We start from the raw sequence: 18,505 nt of genomic DNA, 5'->3' as shown, positions 1-18,505 counted from the left end.
AAAAAGGAAAAAGAAATTACAGCCACTGTACTGCTCAAACTGTGGAGGACGTGGAAGGAGCAAAAGAAGCAGCCAAATCAACACTTAGCTGGAATGGAGAAACAGAAAGCAAACAAAGAGGAATCCAATTACTTTGTGTTTGTTTTTGTAAATGGTTTTTCTGTAAGAGGAACAAAAACTATTTTGACTTGTTTCTCTCTGCACTGTACTGCTGGGAGCAGCCAGTACCTTATGAGTAAGTCCAGGCAACTGCTGATACTTCTGCTAATGCTAATTAACCTCCTGCCACAAATATCAACAGACACACATCAGAGGTTGTCTGTACGTCAACTCCCCCCCTCGCCCCCCACCTGTAGTCTAAATTGCTCTAGGCTCCATTGGTTGCTATTTATTGGGTGGAATCAAATCCAGCAGATGAAAAACAAGATGATGCAAAGGGTCACATTATCTGTTATTTTCCAGACAGGGGAAAAAAAAGTAAGAGCCTTAAAATGGCTTTAGGAAATCAAAATATAATTGCTTTAAGAATGTGTGGGGTTCTTCACTGGAGTGCGGTGGTTGGGAATTGGAGCGGGGTGGACTTTCTTATATCTTATCTGGTAAGGACTATCAAGGGCATTCATAGCTGTATAGTATTGTAAAAGTTCTCTCAATCTCTAATCTTTCTGCATAAATGCCTTCTAATTCTTTGTTCCCTTCAGAGAAATCTGATTGTATAGGCTGAGGATAAAAGGAAACCCTTTTATTCCTTTTCCTCTGAACTACTTTTCCAAGGTTGAAACAAAAATCAGCATTTTCCATAGTGATTTAGGTCAAGGACACATGGTGACTGACAATGGCCGAGACACAGTCACCTGCTTTTGGTGTCAGCAATAACAGGCTTCTCCTAATATGCTCCTAATATCTGTCATGTTTTCAATGTCTGAGAACTCAATTCTATTAGCCAATAATTCATAGGTTTTCTGTGGGCTTAGGAAAATAATTAAAAGATTTGTGTTTGAGTTAACATTTTCATACTTTCAGCATCTAATAGTAGTTTGGTTCATCACTCTCTCTGTAATATCCTCTCCAGTTGGTGGAAATGTAGCTGCTGAAATTAAATCCGTTCTTAAAGCAGGCTACCAAGAAGAGACTTGATACTCTATGAGCATATACAGGAGGAGAAAGTCCCCCTCAGTCACAGTCATAGGGGAGGGGAGTAAGGGCAAAATGGGAGGGAGGGAGGAATGGGAGGATACAAGAGAGGGGATAACCATTGAGATGTAATATGAATAAATTAATTAAAAAATATTTTAACAAGATGGCTTGGGCAAGCACCATGTCACTCTTCACCAACTGCTCATTGGAGTCCAGTGGTCTCTTACTCTCCTCTCTTAATACAACCTATTTTAAAATTTTGTAAATATTATGTATGTGGGTTTTTGTCTGCAGGTTTGTCTGTGCACCACTCCCATTTCTGGAGCCTACATAGACCAGATAAGGGTGTCTGATACCTGGAACTGTAGTTACGTATGGCTATAATCTACCATGGGGGAGCAAGGAGTCAAACCTAAGCTCTCTGAAGAGATATAGGTGCTCTTAGCAGCTGATCCAACTTTTCAGGCAAATACAAACAATACTTGATCCCAAACAGTATCATAGGTTTTTTTTTTTTTCATATCAGTAATAAAATATAACATCACATAATATAAAAATAAATCTTATTGTTAGTGGAGAATAAGAGGAATAGAAAACAAATTTTCAAATCAAGATCTCAACCAGTTGTAGGTTGGTTTATAGATAAAAGGTCCAAGAAATGAGGGCAAAGTATTAAGTTTAAAAATTTGACATACATTAATGAGGGGGGAAATATATTTCTAAGAATTTAGTCACCATCTCTTTATCAATATTTTATCTGAATCTATTGAATATATGAGGTTTCATTGTGATATTTGACACATGTATATACTGTATTTTGATTGTATTCACCTCCAAATACCTTACGAACATCCTACTCTACAAATCCATTTTCTTTGTCAAACTAGTTTCCCTTTTTTCCAAGTTTTTTTTTGTTTGTTTGTTTTCGTTTTTGTTTTTGTTTTTGTGGGGTGATAGCCCAGTGACTTTTGTGGTGTAGGAACCCAGTAATTTTAATTAGGAAAATGTCACCTTCTCCCACCTGCAATCATTAGTTATCTTTAGATTCTCTGAGAGGAGAGAGGTAAGATCTCGTGAACTTTTCTGATCTCCATAGCAAGACTTTGACATACCTATTCTTGTGCATGTTTTTTGAAGGCAGTTGCAGCTACTGACAAGAGAGCATGGCCAAGTAATGAAAAACAGAGTGCTCCACAACAGTCTGCCCTTTATTCTAGCTTTCCCATTGTTCTTCATCCTTTATCACAATGCTTGGTAAGTCTTAGAAGAAATGACATAGAGGTCCCAATAATGGCTGAGCATTTAATAGTCACATATTCGTAGCACACGAATCAGTTGTGAGGACTCTCTGTGGTAACCAACTAGTCATCAATTAGTCATCAGCTTCTTTGATCAATGCTCCTAGCTGCGCTAATCTACTGGCAAAAATAAAAATATGTAGAAGGCAATTTTGCATGCACATCATGTCCATTTAGTCAAAGAACACCAGTAGTTTCTGCATCCTGTCCTATGGCCTCCCCAGTCATGGGCTTTTATTAGTCACTGGTTTCTGTAGTACTTTGTGTTCTTATGAAAATAACCTATTGTCTTGGCACTGGTAGGTGGGATATTTGGTCTGGAAATAGGATTATAATAAAGTCAGAAAATGTATTGGTCACTGGTAATCATCCTAATCCCAGTGTTTTGGCTAGTCCACTGGAAGAAGGTCTTCTGGTCTAAATGGTCAGAATATAAATATAGCTCTAGCGTAGGATTACCCTTTCTGCATGATTTTCTAGAGACAACCAGGTGCTGGTGCATCACAGTGAAGTTGTGTGTATAAGTAGTATTGCTGAAAGCATGTGATGTAGATGATTCTGTTCCAGTGATGGGCACAGTATGATAGGCTCCCCTTGACCTCTCATGTCCTAGGATTGCCTCAGAGTTAAAAACTTTGGCTTTACCAAAAGTAGAGAATGTTTTAGCTGTTTAATCACTGATTTTTCTCAGGAACTTTTGAAATTTGTGAATCCATTTTCATTGTTTTAAATTTGTATACGATGATATCATTTTGTTTAACACATGATATACATAAGAGAACTCTATCAAAAATATCACCAGATGGCTCTATTCATTCACAAAATTCATTTGGATCACTTATTATTTTTAATCTTGTAAAAGAATCATATTCCATTCATTTTGTTCATAGTAGGTCAAACAACTTCTAAGTTTTGGTAAAAATAATATCCTAGGGTTTTGTTTCTAACAGTTTTGTCAAAACCTCACTGTTGGCTCAAAGACAATCTTTATTCTTCTCTGAAAAATTTCTCACTGCTTCCCATGTATTGCTTGGCTGTGCTTCTTCTACTAAACTATCTGATGCTTTTGCTTTGCTTGGTTCTACTTTTTTCCTCTCTGGGCTCCACAGGTGGTGGGCAGCAGCGTTCATCACATGTTTGTGAGTCTGTCCATCAACATCACCCAGTTCCTCTGCTTGGCTCATTGGACTACTGACTCCATTTTGTGGATGATAGAGATGGCTATTTCTAAAATGAAAAATAAAGCCCATTAAGCTCTCTAAAATGTATAGTAATTTGGTTTGGGCAGTTTAGAAAACAGAAATTTGGCTGCTTAAATGCAAATATAAATTCAAGACATAAAACAAACTTCTATTATTCATCCATTCTTTTATCCATTTGTTTAATAAATATCTACAAAGTCCTCCTATGAAGGTGATATTTTAGGAGCTGGTATTTAATATAAAAATCCACAAAGTATCTTTACTAAGTAAGGAACTTATAGTATAAACTACAAAATAGAGGGATGGAATTAGATATTAGTTGTGTTTGGTGATTTGCTTTTATCTTATCTCCTGAAGGATTTTCTGAAATTGCTGTTCTCGAAGCTCAAAGACAGGAAGTGAGACCTGACAACAAATCTGCAGAAAAGTTGGCTAGCCCTTATGAAGAGAAGGGGACCCCAGCTGATTGCATACCATGGACACTGGCCACAGACTTTTGGCTACTGCTCACTCAGACGTTCTGCAACTACAAACAAAAACACCATTTAAAAATTATTTATGGTTTTCTTATAGATGAATCAGCATATAAGTATTATTTTTCTTTCATGTTTCTTAAGACAGTATTCATTTTTTTCAATTTTTATTCAATTTTTTCAGACTATAATTTATTTTGATCACCATGACTACAAATATATATATATATGTCACCATTATTAAAAGGTTATGACAAGATTTTAGTTATTAAAGATTAAGTGCTCAAACTCTGTATGTATTTACTGGATTTATTTTTCTGAAGCAGGAGATGGAATTTAAATTATAGAATGAACAAAATAAAAAGCTATGGAAGTATTTCAGAAACATTGCAATCTTACATGCTTGTGATTCCTAACTCAGAACACGGAGCCTAGGGGCTCACTTTCTCCTCCTATGATTGCACTTGCCCAGAGTCCCTGTGGTCTGAAGCTAATTATTTTGGGGTTGTTTGTATTTTTGTGCTTATAAATGGCAGATCTTTACAGGGAGTAGATTTTCAGCAATTAAGGACTGGGTGTTTGAAAGCTTACTTCATCTATGGCTGTTTCTTTTCCCACCGCCCTCAGTGGGATGAACTCAAGAGTATAATTATGGGCCCTACCTCCAACAGCAACTGGTATTCTGCTTTGAAGTTGTTTCTTTTTCCAGAAGTAAACTTTAGTTTACTTATCCAGAAAATTAAGGCTGTCAAATTTAGTATTAGGATGAAATATTATAGTAAACAAAAAGGGGAAACTCAATGCTTAGCACATGGTAGGCATTCAATTAAGGGTAAGCGCTTTGTTTTCTATGTTGCTTTTTTATAACAGCTTCCAGAGTATGCTGGTTTTCTGGGAACAGACCGAGCAAAATCAGTGGAAGCCATCATAGGTCTATCCTGGGAATCAGTGTAAACTACTTAGAATCTACTAAGGAACAGTAGAATCTACAATAGAACCCATGTAAATCCTACATTTAAATGATCTCTTTGCAATGGGAAAAGTGTGGAGGGATTTTACCTGGGGAGGTAGAAGGGTGGGAATACAGAGGGAGGGAAAGGAGGAGGATAAAGAACACTAAGAATGATTGAAACATCATAAGCAAGCATTAAATACATACCTAATAAACTTTAAATACTTACATAATGTGTAAGTGAATGTGCAAACATATAAATAATTTAAATAAAATTAAACAATGTGGGATAATTAATGACCCCCACAGAAACTATAGCTTATATAAGAAAGTCCTAGGAAGAATAAGAAACTTCTTTTAGTCATTAGGGGAGTCCAAGAGACTTCTTAAGCAATATAGGCTATTGCTAATGGCATTGATTATATTCTAGAACTTGAAGTTAAGACCCTGTTGTTAAAACCACCATATACTTTAGACATAAGAGTTAGAGGAATCAACCTGGAACTACCCAGAAGCCTCCTCTTCAAGGGATATATTTTATATTAGCAGAAGATACTATGCAAGCTTCCATTTGAGAGGCATAATCAATAGTTCTCCCAAGCTGTCAATATAGGAACTACAAAAATGACAAGCAGGACAAGATGTATCCATGAGTGCTCTAGCGACATTTACATCTTAGGAATAACCAACGCTGTATAAGTGAACACAAGGCTTGCTAAATACGCTTGGCATTACAGAACTAAGCAACAGTCTGCAGCTGGTAAAGTCATGGATTCTAGAGGAAACCACAGTACCGTCAATTTCCTAAGCCAGCATAATTTTCAGCTGCAGTCTAAACAATATTGTCATGCCCAGAGATAAGTGTATTTCTTACTCTTCATCAAAGAAGCTTTGATGAAACCATTACATGAATCCACAAGTGATCAAAATGCAGAGAAGAACTGATGCCAGGCATCCCAACTCCAGTTGATAACATCTATAGCCTAACTCTTACACCTGAGGGTCAGGAAGCCTCATGGAAGATGGGGAAGAAAATGTGTAAGAACAAGAGGACCAAAACATCTGTTATGAGACAGTGTCTTATATCTCAGGTACTGTCCTCATGGAATCTGACCAACATGTTAACCTAAGGAAGACTGTCACTATGACAGCACCAGTTGTCAGCCCAAAGAGTATGGAGATATATCATAATGCCACCTTTTATTTAAGTGCCCACCTCTTATTAAGTGCTATAGATAATTCAGGACTTCTAAGAGGGGCAAAAATCAGATTCCATGGTAGTTTAGCCAATCTTAAGTGGTCAGTTGTAAACATACACACACACACACACACGTATATATTTGTAAATATATACATATATGTGTGCATTTATATGTATATATGTACATATATATGAACAATATTAAATGGAATCTATCTATCTATCTATCTATCTATCTATCTATCTATCTATCTATCTATCTATGTCAGAATTGGAGGTAGGAGAATGTGAGATAGGAATGATGCAAATACAGTACTCATCTATAAAATTTTCTAAACAAAATAAAATAAATCTAAGATGAAATAAAAATAAAAATAAAATCTGCTTACTCTAAGGAATTATTGACATCGAGAGGTTCTCTTCAGAATCATACTAAAGAGATTCACACAGCCAGTAAGAACCACTTCACACTACAGGTAAGCACTTTTTAAAACCATTTTTTCTTGGCCTAATAGCAGTGCTATTCAAGAAATAGGACAATGTACAGATGAACACAGGGCCCTTGTTTTCCCATAACTCTAAGAAAGACTCAGATACTTTTGTCATATCTTTAGAGATTGAATTGAAACATCAGAGGACAGAAAACACAGAATAGATGAAAAATTTAAACAAGCAAAAGCTGATGCTGCCAAGGAAACCAAATTGGCCAGCAGGGTTGCCAGGCTCACTGTCTCACTGTCCAGCTGCTGTAGCCTCATTAGCATTTATCCTTTCTATGTAGCCTGTCCTTTGCTGACCTTAGTTTTTAGGGACAGAAAAACAAACTGGTGATGTGGAGCAGAACCCTAACTTTGGGCAGTTCTAAAGGAGCTTATTTGCTATGTTATTATTCACAAAACCCCTCACAACAACAAGGAAAATCGCTGTCAGTCTTATGCTTGGGAACTAACTCGTTTGTAAGTTGAAAAAGTCTGAGCATTTGAGAACACTTGTCTTCCATCTTTCTTCCCTATTTTTACTTCTGAATGAATTAAATAACCGTTCGCCTTTACTGCAAAGACTTTTAGACAGTTAAGTTAAAATGGATTCCCATTTCTTTGTCAAGCTAAACATCTCTTCTTCTCAAGCATTCTCAAAGCATACAACCTACTCAACAAACTGCTTTCCTCTAGGAGTCTATCTATGTATGGAGTTTACATTGTCCTTCAAGTACATGTAAGGAAAAAAATGTTAAAACTGTGGTTTGATCAAACTAGAATGCAGTAGAGCTTTGCTGTAGCTCCTGCACTACTGCCTTCCTGCTGTCTGTTCTGGCATCAGGAGTGAGGACCATTGAAATTGGTGACTCCCACAGACCTTCAGCCTGGCACAGGATCTACAAAGCTTTGCTTACAGGACTTTCTGAATGCTTACAGTTATAGTCTGGGACTCCCAGGGCCATCCAGAGGCCTGATCCTTTTTGTAGTCACTTTCCATTTTATCTTTGAATATTTATCACTTTCCACAATCTATGAAAATGATTTTGGCTTAGGCAAAAAGCACTATCACTTCCAGTTTCATCTCACCTACAAACTTAGGCTTTTAATTATGAGATTAGGCAGAAATCAGCCCAGTTAAATGAGTTTTCTGTACATAGTTCCCCACCCCAACTAGACCTGAAAAGGTGTCTTTTAACATGGCTCATCAGTGTTTTATGGAAGTCTAGACAGTCTGAACTTTTGCATTCACAGCATTACCACATTGTACACAGCTAAAGGTAACTTTAAATAGTTGAATATAGTCGAGCTTATCTGTCGTCACAGTATTTGGGGAGGTGTGTCACATGAGAAGGTTCACATTCTCCTAACCCACATGGTCTTCATAGTGATAATGTCTCAAAATAGAAAAAGAGAAAAGAAAAAAGTAAATAAAGATAGAAGAGGGAGATACAAAAAAAGAGGAGAGGTGAGGGGATGAGATGGGACAGGGATTGGAAGGGACAGGAAGGGAGGGGAGGGGTAGGGAAGGGACCAAAAGACAGTGGTTATAAGTTGAGACTCTAGACTAAGGTCTAGACTCTGATAGTGTCTACTTTCTTGCTACAACTGGAACATTTTTTAACTTTGTGTACCTTAGAGTTGTATTTTATTTTTTTAGATGAAACCATTGACTTCAAATTGTTATTGTGCAGTTAAGCATGTGTGTTTGCGAGAATAAATTTATGAAAGAGAAATGGGGCACAGAGACAGAGAAAGTTAACTATGTGATGTGCTCAGTTACATATACATTTTATAACCTTATTTATTCTTGAGGTTATAATGTAATTATAGCATTTTCCATGCTCTCAACCTTCCCATATACCCCACCTTGTTCTCCTTGTTCTTTAATTTTCAAATTTATAGTCTTTTTAAAACTAATTACATATATGTATATATACATATACACATATATATGCTTATATATAACCTGTTCAGTCTGAATAATGTTACTTCTATGAATGTTTTCAGTGCTGACCATTTAACAGTGGGCAAGAAATTGGTGTGTTCGCTCAGCTTTTCTTACTTGCCTGAAGTTCTTTTTTATCTTGATGCCTCATTGTCTTTCCTCTATCTACTTTGGTAAGTCTATAGTTGGCTCATGTTAGTAAGACTGACGGGGATATCTTCTGGCATTCCAATCATATACAATCTCATACCAAACTCACCGTTCCCCAGAGGCTCTTACTCTCTTTCTGTCCCCTCTTCTGCAATGTTCCCTGAACCTTAGGTGCAGGAGTGTTTTGTAGCTGAATCCATGGGATTGAATATCATAGTCTTCATTTTGATGCGTTGGAGTTTTCTGTAGTCTGGTCTGTTGCAAAAAGAAGTTACCTTGATAAGGGGTGAGGACTACACTAACTTATGGGTATAAGGACAATTATTTAGAATGTAGTTAGGGACTATGCTGGCTCAGTAGCTGGCCAAGTCTTTAGTATCAAACACAATTTATTTGTTTTTGAGATAATCACAAATATGAAATAATCACAAATAATAATAGTAATACATGTTCATTAATAAATTTGAAAGAGATACTCAAACCTTTTTTGTTAGTTATAGGTTTTCTTGATCCAAAACAAGATAAACACTAATGAACCAAAAACACTCTTCATGCAAAGTAAAATTATCCACAGAGTAGCTCTTCATCAGAAAAAAAGTTCTAAAGTGTGGTAGAAGTCCTGTGTCTCTGGAGCCTGGATCTCTTCTAGCTATTAGTTAAGATCTAATGTGAAAAACAAATCAACAGAATGAAAACTTCACCCAGCAGACACTGGCCCTGTGGTCTGTGTATGCATAGTGAATACCCAAATTATCAGCGTATCGGATAGAATCATTTCTCAGATAAAAAAACAAATAGCCAAAGGAAAGAATTGGGTGGTTAAAACTCCAATGTAATTCTGTCTATTGTGTGTCTATATGGATTGATTCTTCAAGGGAAAGTGATGGAGTTTGACTAACTGTTAAGTCTACAGTAGAGAATAAAGGTAGAAAAAAAAAGCACATTTTTCTTTAAACTGTATGTCTATCATAATATTCATGAAAATACCATCCTTATTCTGTGTTCTTACTCAATGTCTGAAGAGAACTATTTAAAGAAGATCCATTTACTAAAGGCAAGGTATAGAACTAATTGTTGCTATATACTATGTAAGTTATGCCATTTAAAAAATAAATCTTTTATTTTACTCATATAATAAGCAGTGTAAAAACGTCATCTTAATTCATATATTAGCAACATATTTTTAAAGCTACATTTACAAATAAATCAAGATATTTTTATTATTGTATTACAAATTTCTTAATGTCTGTTTATTTAAGTTATTTTACATATTATCATTATCTATGGCCTGACCTAAAATAGAGTTTTATTAGCTTAATATTTTATACCAAGAAACGAAACTACTGCTTACTTAAATACAATATAACTTATGTTTTCCAATAATATCCTTGTCCTTATTTACAAGTTTTCATACAAAAATTTCAAAATGTATAACACTTTTGTCTCATAGTATTTTCCAGAAATTATATAGGATTCTTGTGATCAGAATTTGAAAAATAAATGGCAGTATGAACTAGACCTATACTTTTTATTTTCCTTCTGTTGATGTTCTAATGATTTTGTGGGGTCTTTTAGTGTGCATTTCTGTTATTTCCTCGATAAATTCCTACATGGGTTTATCATTTTCACCTCCTTCCCCAATTCTGCCCATTCCTTTCCCTCTCACCTAACTTTGTGTCCATTAAAAAAATTCTCTCAAGTACAATTTGTTCTTCAGTGTTTTACAATAGTGGAATAGAATCATCATGCTGTCCTGAGAACATTTTTCTCTCTTGGAGTTAGATAACATAAATTTGTAAAGGGAAACTTTGAAGTGGAAATTTCAATCTCCCTTAAGCAACTTTCAACAGCCTACAACAGTGTAATAAACTGATAACATGTCTTTTAAATGTCATTGTCTTAAGTCAATCCAAGATGTTCATCTATATCCATGTTTTCAGTAATTGTGTCCACTCCACAAAAGACTGAAAACAAGTTGACTAGTGTGGAATTCAGTATTTCCAACCATGCCTAAATGGTCATTTTTTAAACTGACACCTCATTTTTTTCATGCAATATATTTTGGTGAAGGTTTACACTCTCCAAAATCCTCCTCCCTTCCTCCCTTCCTCCCTTCATCCTCTTACCTTCCTACCCACCCATTTTTATGTTTGTTCTTCTCACTTTCAGAGAGAAAAAGAGAGAGAGAGAGAGAGAGAGAGAGAGAGAGAGAGAGAGAGAGAGAGAGAGAGAGAAAGGAGAAGAAGGAGAAGAAGAGAAAGAAAAAAAGAAAACAGAACAACTCCTTTTAAATGCTGTTTATTTTTCCTCAGATGAGGGGATGATATGAGAGTCATAGCTAAGCTTTACTGATTCATGGCTTGGGGTGAGCCAAGAATGATTCTATCTAACTATCAGGGATAGTTAACTTCCAGGGCTAGTCCTGGAAACTTCTAGCCTCTTTACAATCTAATCTTCAGCAAGCCTCATGGACATTGAATGTTTCACCTTCTAGCCTCCATCTGCTAACATAGGTCTAGAATGTTTTCAACCTCTCAGGCTTATTGGTGAATAAGCTTACCCTTTCTAGTTTTTATGAACTCTGTCTGGCTAGTTCAACTCAGGTGCTAAAAACTCTTCTCCAACCTGACTGACTCAAATTGGCTTCTCCTGGCTTCTCACTGAATTGCTGGCTTTGAAGAACTGTCTCTGAACTCCATGAATCGAACTACGGGAACTCAACTGGACTTCACTGAACTGCCCAGAACTCTAGTGTGCTCCTGAACTCTACTGTAGTGTCCCAAAACTATAATATATCCCTGTACTGTACTCTCCTCCTCTTTCTGTACTTTGTGGGAAAGTTTCTCTTTCCCATCTATTCATGTGAGAGTTGGTCATATTTTATCTCTGTCTCATTCTGTCAACTCTTTCTCTGATTTATTACTCTGTCCTTCAATTTGGAATTAAAGGTGTTTGCTAAAGGTGTGTTTGTATTCCATCCAGAGAGGTTAAATGTGTCTCTATTCCACCCAGAGGCATTAAAGGTGTATATCCCAGCCAGAGCAGTTAAAGATATGCTCTAAGTGTGTGTCTGTATTCTAGCCAGATAACACAGACCTAAGTTTTGGGTGTGATGCCTTGCCAGGGTAGCCATATTGCTGGATTAAAATTCCTCCACAACCCCCAAAGCAAAAACAACACTAACAAAATGTGGCAAGATAAAAAATGCAAAAACAAAATGTACCAAAAGTTCATTAAAAAACCTCAAGAGTTTCTGGCATAGAGCCCTCCCTGAAATGGGATTAACATACCCAGTGACACTGCAGTGGACAAAACTAACTTTACTCTCACCAGTGTGTGTCAACTGCAATAGTTTTTTGCTTAGGGGTAGCAATGCTTGCTTACTTATATCTCTAAGTCCTGAGACATGAGTCCATCTTGCTCAAACCTGGGCAGGTCTTGTGCATTTTGCAAAACTCTGAGTTTATAAGGCACTGTTTCCTTGGAGTCATGTATCCTCTCTAGCTCTTAAAACCTTTCTGTCTCTTCTTTCACACAAATTCCTGAATGTTATAAGTAGAGTAAGGGGGAGTTGATGAAGACATCCCATTTAGCACTAACTGCTCCAATGTCTCTGCACACTGTCCTATTGTTTGTCTCTGTGGTAGTTCCCATCTACTAGAACAAATTTCTCTAATGATGCTGATCAATGAACTGATCTGTAGGCAAAGGGATAGATCATTAAGAAAGATTTCATCTCTACATTCCTTTATCAAAATAATGGTAGCATTTCCTGTCGGCTCATGGCCTATCAAGTATCAGGTTCTTGGTCACCTTAGCAGTGTCAGATTTGGTTTCCCTTTCATTGAGTGTGTTTTAAAGCCAATAAAAATTTGGTTAGTGACCCCCAAAATATTTGTGGAAATATTACATTTGTAGATCTCTCAGGCAGTTACCATTGCAAGTCATAGGATTTGGGCCTGAGGATTTACTTTATTTCTCTGGTTACACACAGTGTAAATTCCAGTATGAGAAATGCGGGTCAATAGAGGTGAAACTTCTAACTGGGATAAGATTAACTTCTGTTTTTGATGACAAAATAACAGGCCAAAGTAACTCTATTTTGCTTAAAACTTTCTTTTCTGTATTTGGGTGAACTACTCCTGAACCTCAAATGCAGGAAAAACCACAGAAGATATACTTGCAACAGAGACATACAATAACCAGTCAGCTGGAAAACAGAAAAGTACTGAAAATCCAGACCCTTCTTCAGATCTTCCAAAAAGGTATATCTTAGGTCTTCTAAAAAGTTAGGCATTTGTGGTTTGGCACTAGACTTGGACCAACCAGTTCAAAGTGCGACATCTTGCTGCAAATATTAACCAATGAGATGCTTGGTAGGCTGGAAACCTGTTTGGTTGATTGCTTGCTTGCTACAATCCAGAAAAGTCCCCCCCTCCCTAGGCTCAGGGCTCACATCTGAGAATCGCTGCACTGGTGATGATGTGAGCTTGGCTTGTGCTAGCAATAAAGACCCTTGAGTGTTTGCATAAGGTTGGCTCCTTGGTGATCTTTGGGGTTTCGAAAACTGGGCACAGCAATAAATTTTGTCTTCAGCAATGGAGCTTTACCATCAGGAGAGCAAATTTGGAAATACCTGTGATGTTTGAGAGGTCCCATGGGTCTTTGGTCCTATGATTCAAAAAGACTTAAGCCATTCCTAATATTTTAAGTTTTCTTTGATGGTGAGACGTTCAGTTGGGGTATTGTGTCCTCAATTATATGGTGACTTCATTTAGATTCTTTTCATATATGTATATATATTAGGAAGCTTCTACAGTAGTAGATTTCCATTTGGCTTTTCAGAAGGCTCTTGGTTTTAGTGTTCCTCCTCATATTCCCTACTTACCACTAATTTAATCATTAATATTTAATATTCTGTTTTATTCTTTACCTCCCCATAATGCTGCATTTTATTCTATTTTTCCTTCATTGAAAGACTCTTTTCTCTTCCTACTCCTGTACTAAATGCTTAACATCTCTGGCTATTCCGACTGTACCACATATATCAAGGTTAAAAAGTGTCAACCATGGATAACAGAAAACACGCAATACTTGTCATTTGGGGTCTTGGTGACCTTGCTTAGGAAGGTATTCTAGCTCTACCTATTTACTGGAAAATATTGTAATTGAAATAACTGAATAATATTTCATTGTGCAAATGTACATGTTCTTTATATTCATCTGTTGATGGACCTCTAGGTGGTTTTCAATTTCTGGCTATTATAAACAGAGCAAATGAGCAAATGTCCCTATAGTAGGATGGAGAAGCATTTGGGTATAGTCCCATGAGTGGCATAGCTGGATCTTTAGGTAGATCTATTCCCAGATTACTGAGGAACCACTACACTGCTTTCTATAGTGGCTATACAGGTTTGCACCCCCATCAGCAGCAGACAAGAGTTTCCCTTTCCTCACTTCCTCACTAACATAAGCTGTCATTTTTTAATTAATCTTATCTGTCCTAAGTAATGTAAAATGAAATCTCAAAGTAGTTTTAGTTTGTAATCCCCGTAGAATAAGGATATTTAACAAAATTTTAAATTTTATACTTACCTAAAATGACTTCAGATATTAAAAGAAATCTACTCTGAGATTGGGTGTGTAGAGGATCAATTTTTTCTAGGTTAAGTTGTCTAGTTGGGAACAGACAAAAACAAACTTCCCCAATGGAACATGGCAGTCATGCCAAATGATGATAAAAGTATAAAGTAAGTTGTGTAGACTTACTTCCCCCAGATGAGCTCCCAAAAGAATAGATATCAATGCCCCATCAGGAGGGATCCAGAAAGCCAGGAACTTTAGTCTCCTGGAATATACAGCAGTTAAGTAAAAACAAAGATTTCTCTGTGCTGCAACGTGACAATAAAAGTTATCAAAAGACCTCTGCACTTGTAGGGGCAGAGGAAGATGGATCTCTATGAGTTTGAGGCTATCTTGTTCTACAAAGTGAGTTAAGGTCAGCCAAGGCTACAAAGAGAAATTCTGTCTGGAAAAACCAAAAACAGAAGAAGAAGAAGAAGAAGAAGAAGAAGAAGAAGAAGAAGAAGAAGAAGAAGAAGAAGAAGAAGAAGAAGAAGAAGAAGAAGAAACTTCTTACTTCTTATTGGCAAGTGATGTAAAAATAACATATTCACCTGATATAATTATTGTCTCAAAGGCTTACTGCCTCCATTTGCTAACCTAGGCCCAGTCCTGGAAGCTTCTAAGCTCTGGACAATCTAATCCAGGCATACAATGTTTTCATCCTATGGTATTTACTGCTAAATAAGCTCATTCTTTTCAGCTTTTTCTGATTTCTTGCTGGCTGGTTCAACTCTGGCTCACACTTTTCTCTAAGCTGATTCCAACTGACTACTCTCAGTTTCTGACTGAATTGTTCTGCTTGGCTTCAAACTAACTTGAGCAATCTGTTCTAATCTAGTTTCTGGCTTCACCTGTGTTTAGCTCGTTCTCTCTTCAAACTGTCTCTGTAAAACTCTCCCAGTAAAACTTTCTCTTCTCTTTTCTCTATCTGTACTGTTCCCTCTTAAGTAGCCTCTCTTTCCTCTGTGTTTTCATGAAAGTTGGTCATATTCTATTCTGTCAAATATTTTCCTTATTTGTTACTTTGTCTGCCTGTCAAATAGACATCTCTTTAAAACCTGGGTGTTTCCTTCTATGAGGCTTTACCTATAAAGGTGCTTACCTTCACTGTTTGGTATTAAAGGTATGCAGGAAGAGTGTGTCTGCGTTCCAGCTGGATCCCACAGAGCTAGAAGGTGTTTGGATGTGAACATAGTAGAGATGTTTCTGGAGTAAAATTCCTCTACAGAGGTTTTTCTGTGATTTTTGCAATTATCAGTTTTATTCTAGTTAAGTCATTAGAGATGTTGAGACACTGAGTTCTTATCTAAAGGGAAGCCATAGTAGAAAGCAGAAAATTATCAATTAGTGATAAAAATGAGGATTAATTCACAGTCACTCTTTTTCTATAATTTGTCCTGTTATAGGTTTGCTGACAGGAAACTGAAAATACAAATAAGTCTACCCATAGCCTTATCTTTTTTGTCTCCTCTTCCAAAATGTTATAAAAATGTAAGTCATATTATTTTTTTCAGCTTATACAATTAGAAGATAGTTAAATTTATCAAAAGTAGCACTCAAAATTTCAATTTTGTGTCCAATGAGAAGGATCAGCAGGTAATGGCCAAGGCTGAAAATACGAATTCAAAAATCCAGGGCTCACCTGGGATAAGGAGAGACTCACATCCTGCGGGCTGTTCCCTATCTTCCCTGTGGGTTTTCCTGCAAATATCAACCACACTATGTAAATGTGTAAGACATAAAAATTAAGCGCTTAAATTATTTTTGTATTTGCGTATTTAGGACTAGACTGAAAGATTGTGCATGGTTTTCCCATGATATTATGCTTTAGGCTATGTGTATGTGTATGCACTAAATTTCAAATGGAATAAGATTTTCTTCAATTACGAAAAAGAGAGAGAAATATATATGGCAAAGAAGTAGCAATAGCTTGCCTTATCACAAGAATGTACTCCAGAGATAATTTGTTAGGAGCCTCCATAGTTTATCCCTACACATAATCAGCAGCTTTTGCATGACATGAGTTGACATTTTGTTAGTTATCGTAATTTTAAAAAAATAGGCATCTCAGCACACTATTTTTTTGTTTGTTTGTTGGTTTCTCTTCATAACCCAAAGCAGGTATTTTTGCTTTAGACCCTGTTTCCTTTCTCCTGAATCAATGTAGTTGATAAGGCTTTCATTTTCTGCTTTGTGCCACCGACTCTCCAATCTATAGTACCTGTCAGTAGTTGCCAAGCAACTGTGACAACTGTGTGGCTCACACACATTGGCATTCGCTGCCATGGTGCTGTATTGTATGTGTATGTCAAGTAGAGACACGACTGCCGACCGGAATCAGCCTGGTACAACAGATGGGGCAAGTGGGGGTAAATGCCGCTTTTCCCCACTGCATCCATTGTTGACGTTAGGTGATTGACAGCTCAGGACTCTGGTTTCTTATGAGGCATAATTCAAAAGAATTTATCTTTTTATGAAATTGAGGAAGACATACTTGATACCCACATGCAACTTAATGTATGCATATGTTTGAAAGGCTTCTATTATGAAGGTTTTTGCTTGCGTGTTTTGAAACAGGATCTCACTATGTATCCTTGCCTAGCTTTGAACTTTCTGTGTAGATTAGACTGACATCTAGTTCACTGAGTTTCATATGTTTCTGATACCCAAGTATTTGGATTAAAATATGTGCCACCCAGCTCTGTTATAGAGAATTTGGGGGGAAGGTGACTATATAGGGAGATGCTCTGAGACAGTTGTCGAGCTGTAGGCACAGAAGCCTGGTACAGCAGACTCTGTCTCCTTATTTTACCCTTGCCCACCGATTCCTCTATAGTCTCACACACACTGTAAACTCAAAGGAGAAATGTTACAATGTGAAGGTGCGAACTGTTTCACCTTTCCAAATGAGCAGCGCAGACAAGTATTATAGATTGTTGTTTGTGCCACTTGTGAAGAGAGGAATGTTTGAGAACAGAGAGAGTCTTTAAGAACCAATTCTGTTTTGTTTATTTGTAAGAATAGTCTTTTAAACACAGTTTTAAAAATTCTCATTCTTTAAACTTGTAGAAGTAAATAAAAAGGTTCTCTCACTGACCACGGTTTCAGACGATCTTGCCACCTATAAAACAACAACAACAACAACAACAACAATAAAAAAAATAACTGGTGATAATGGGTAGCCCCTTCTGCTGTCTTTTGCCTAGTAATCCGTAGTTTGAAAACTTCATTACTTTTTCCTTGCATACATATTCTTATGGTTTAACCCTTGATAAAGGTATTTGTTTCAAATAATCTGAATGTTTTCTGAAACTTCAATTGGTTTCATATAAGAAGCAATTGCAATATAAAATGTTGAGTTTCTGATATATAACCTCACATAGTAGAAAAATGTCAGTAAGCAAATACTATAGGAGAATAGGTATTTGTTAATACCTGTTCTCAGATGTTTCCTGTTCTGGAGCACAGTGAAGTATCAGTGGGTGGTTTTCAAGGTCAGCTACAGTACCTCTGACTCGCTGTAATAAAAGAAATGGCTTGGGGATTCCTGATTTAGACGCGTACTCTGCGTTGATACCCAGAGCTTCTTCATGTGTGGACTCATAAATCTACAGACTGACTCATCCAAGATTTGTGTTGAGAATGAGCAGCTCTGTTGTAATTATTATTATTATTATTATTCATGAATAGTCTAACAACTATTTACCTGGAATGTTCAGTGTATTTGGTTTTGTAGTTAATCTAAAAATGATTTCACATGTATGGGAGACTGCACTGGGATTATATGCAAATACTATAGCACCTGTAAGGGTTTTGACATTCCACAGGCACTCTGAGGCTCTGTCCTCCATGGATTCTCAGAGACATTTTAGGAATGTGTATGAAGCACACACATAAAATTTGTTTTAAATATAATTTATTTATTGTATACGTTCTGTGTACATGGAATTTGCTTAATCTTATTTCCTCTTAAAATAATAGACTTTTTGAATTATGGTTTTAAAATTTGAATATTTACATTTTCTAATAAGACAATTTGTCAA

The sequence above is a fragment of the Acomys russatus genome, chromosome 2 (genome assembly GCF_903995435.1).
Source record: "Acomys russatus chromosome 2, mAcoRus1.1, whole genome shotgun sequence".
NCBI classification, from domain to species: domain Eukaryota; kingdom Metazoa; phylum Chordata; class Mammalia; order Rodentia; family Muridae; genus Acomys; species Acomys russatus.
The sequence above is the reverse complement of the archived record's forward strand: the minus strand, read 5'-3'. Positions refer to the sequence as shown.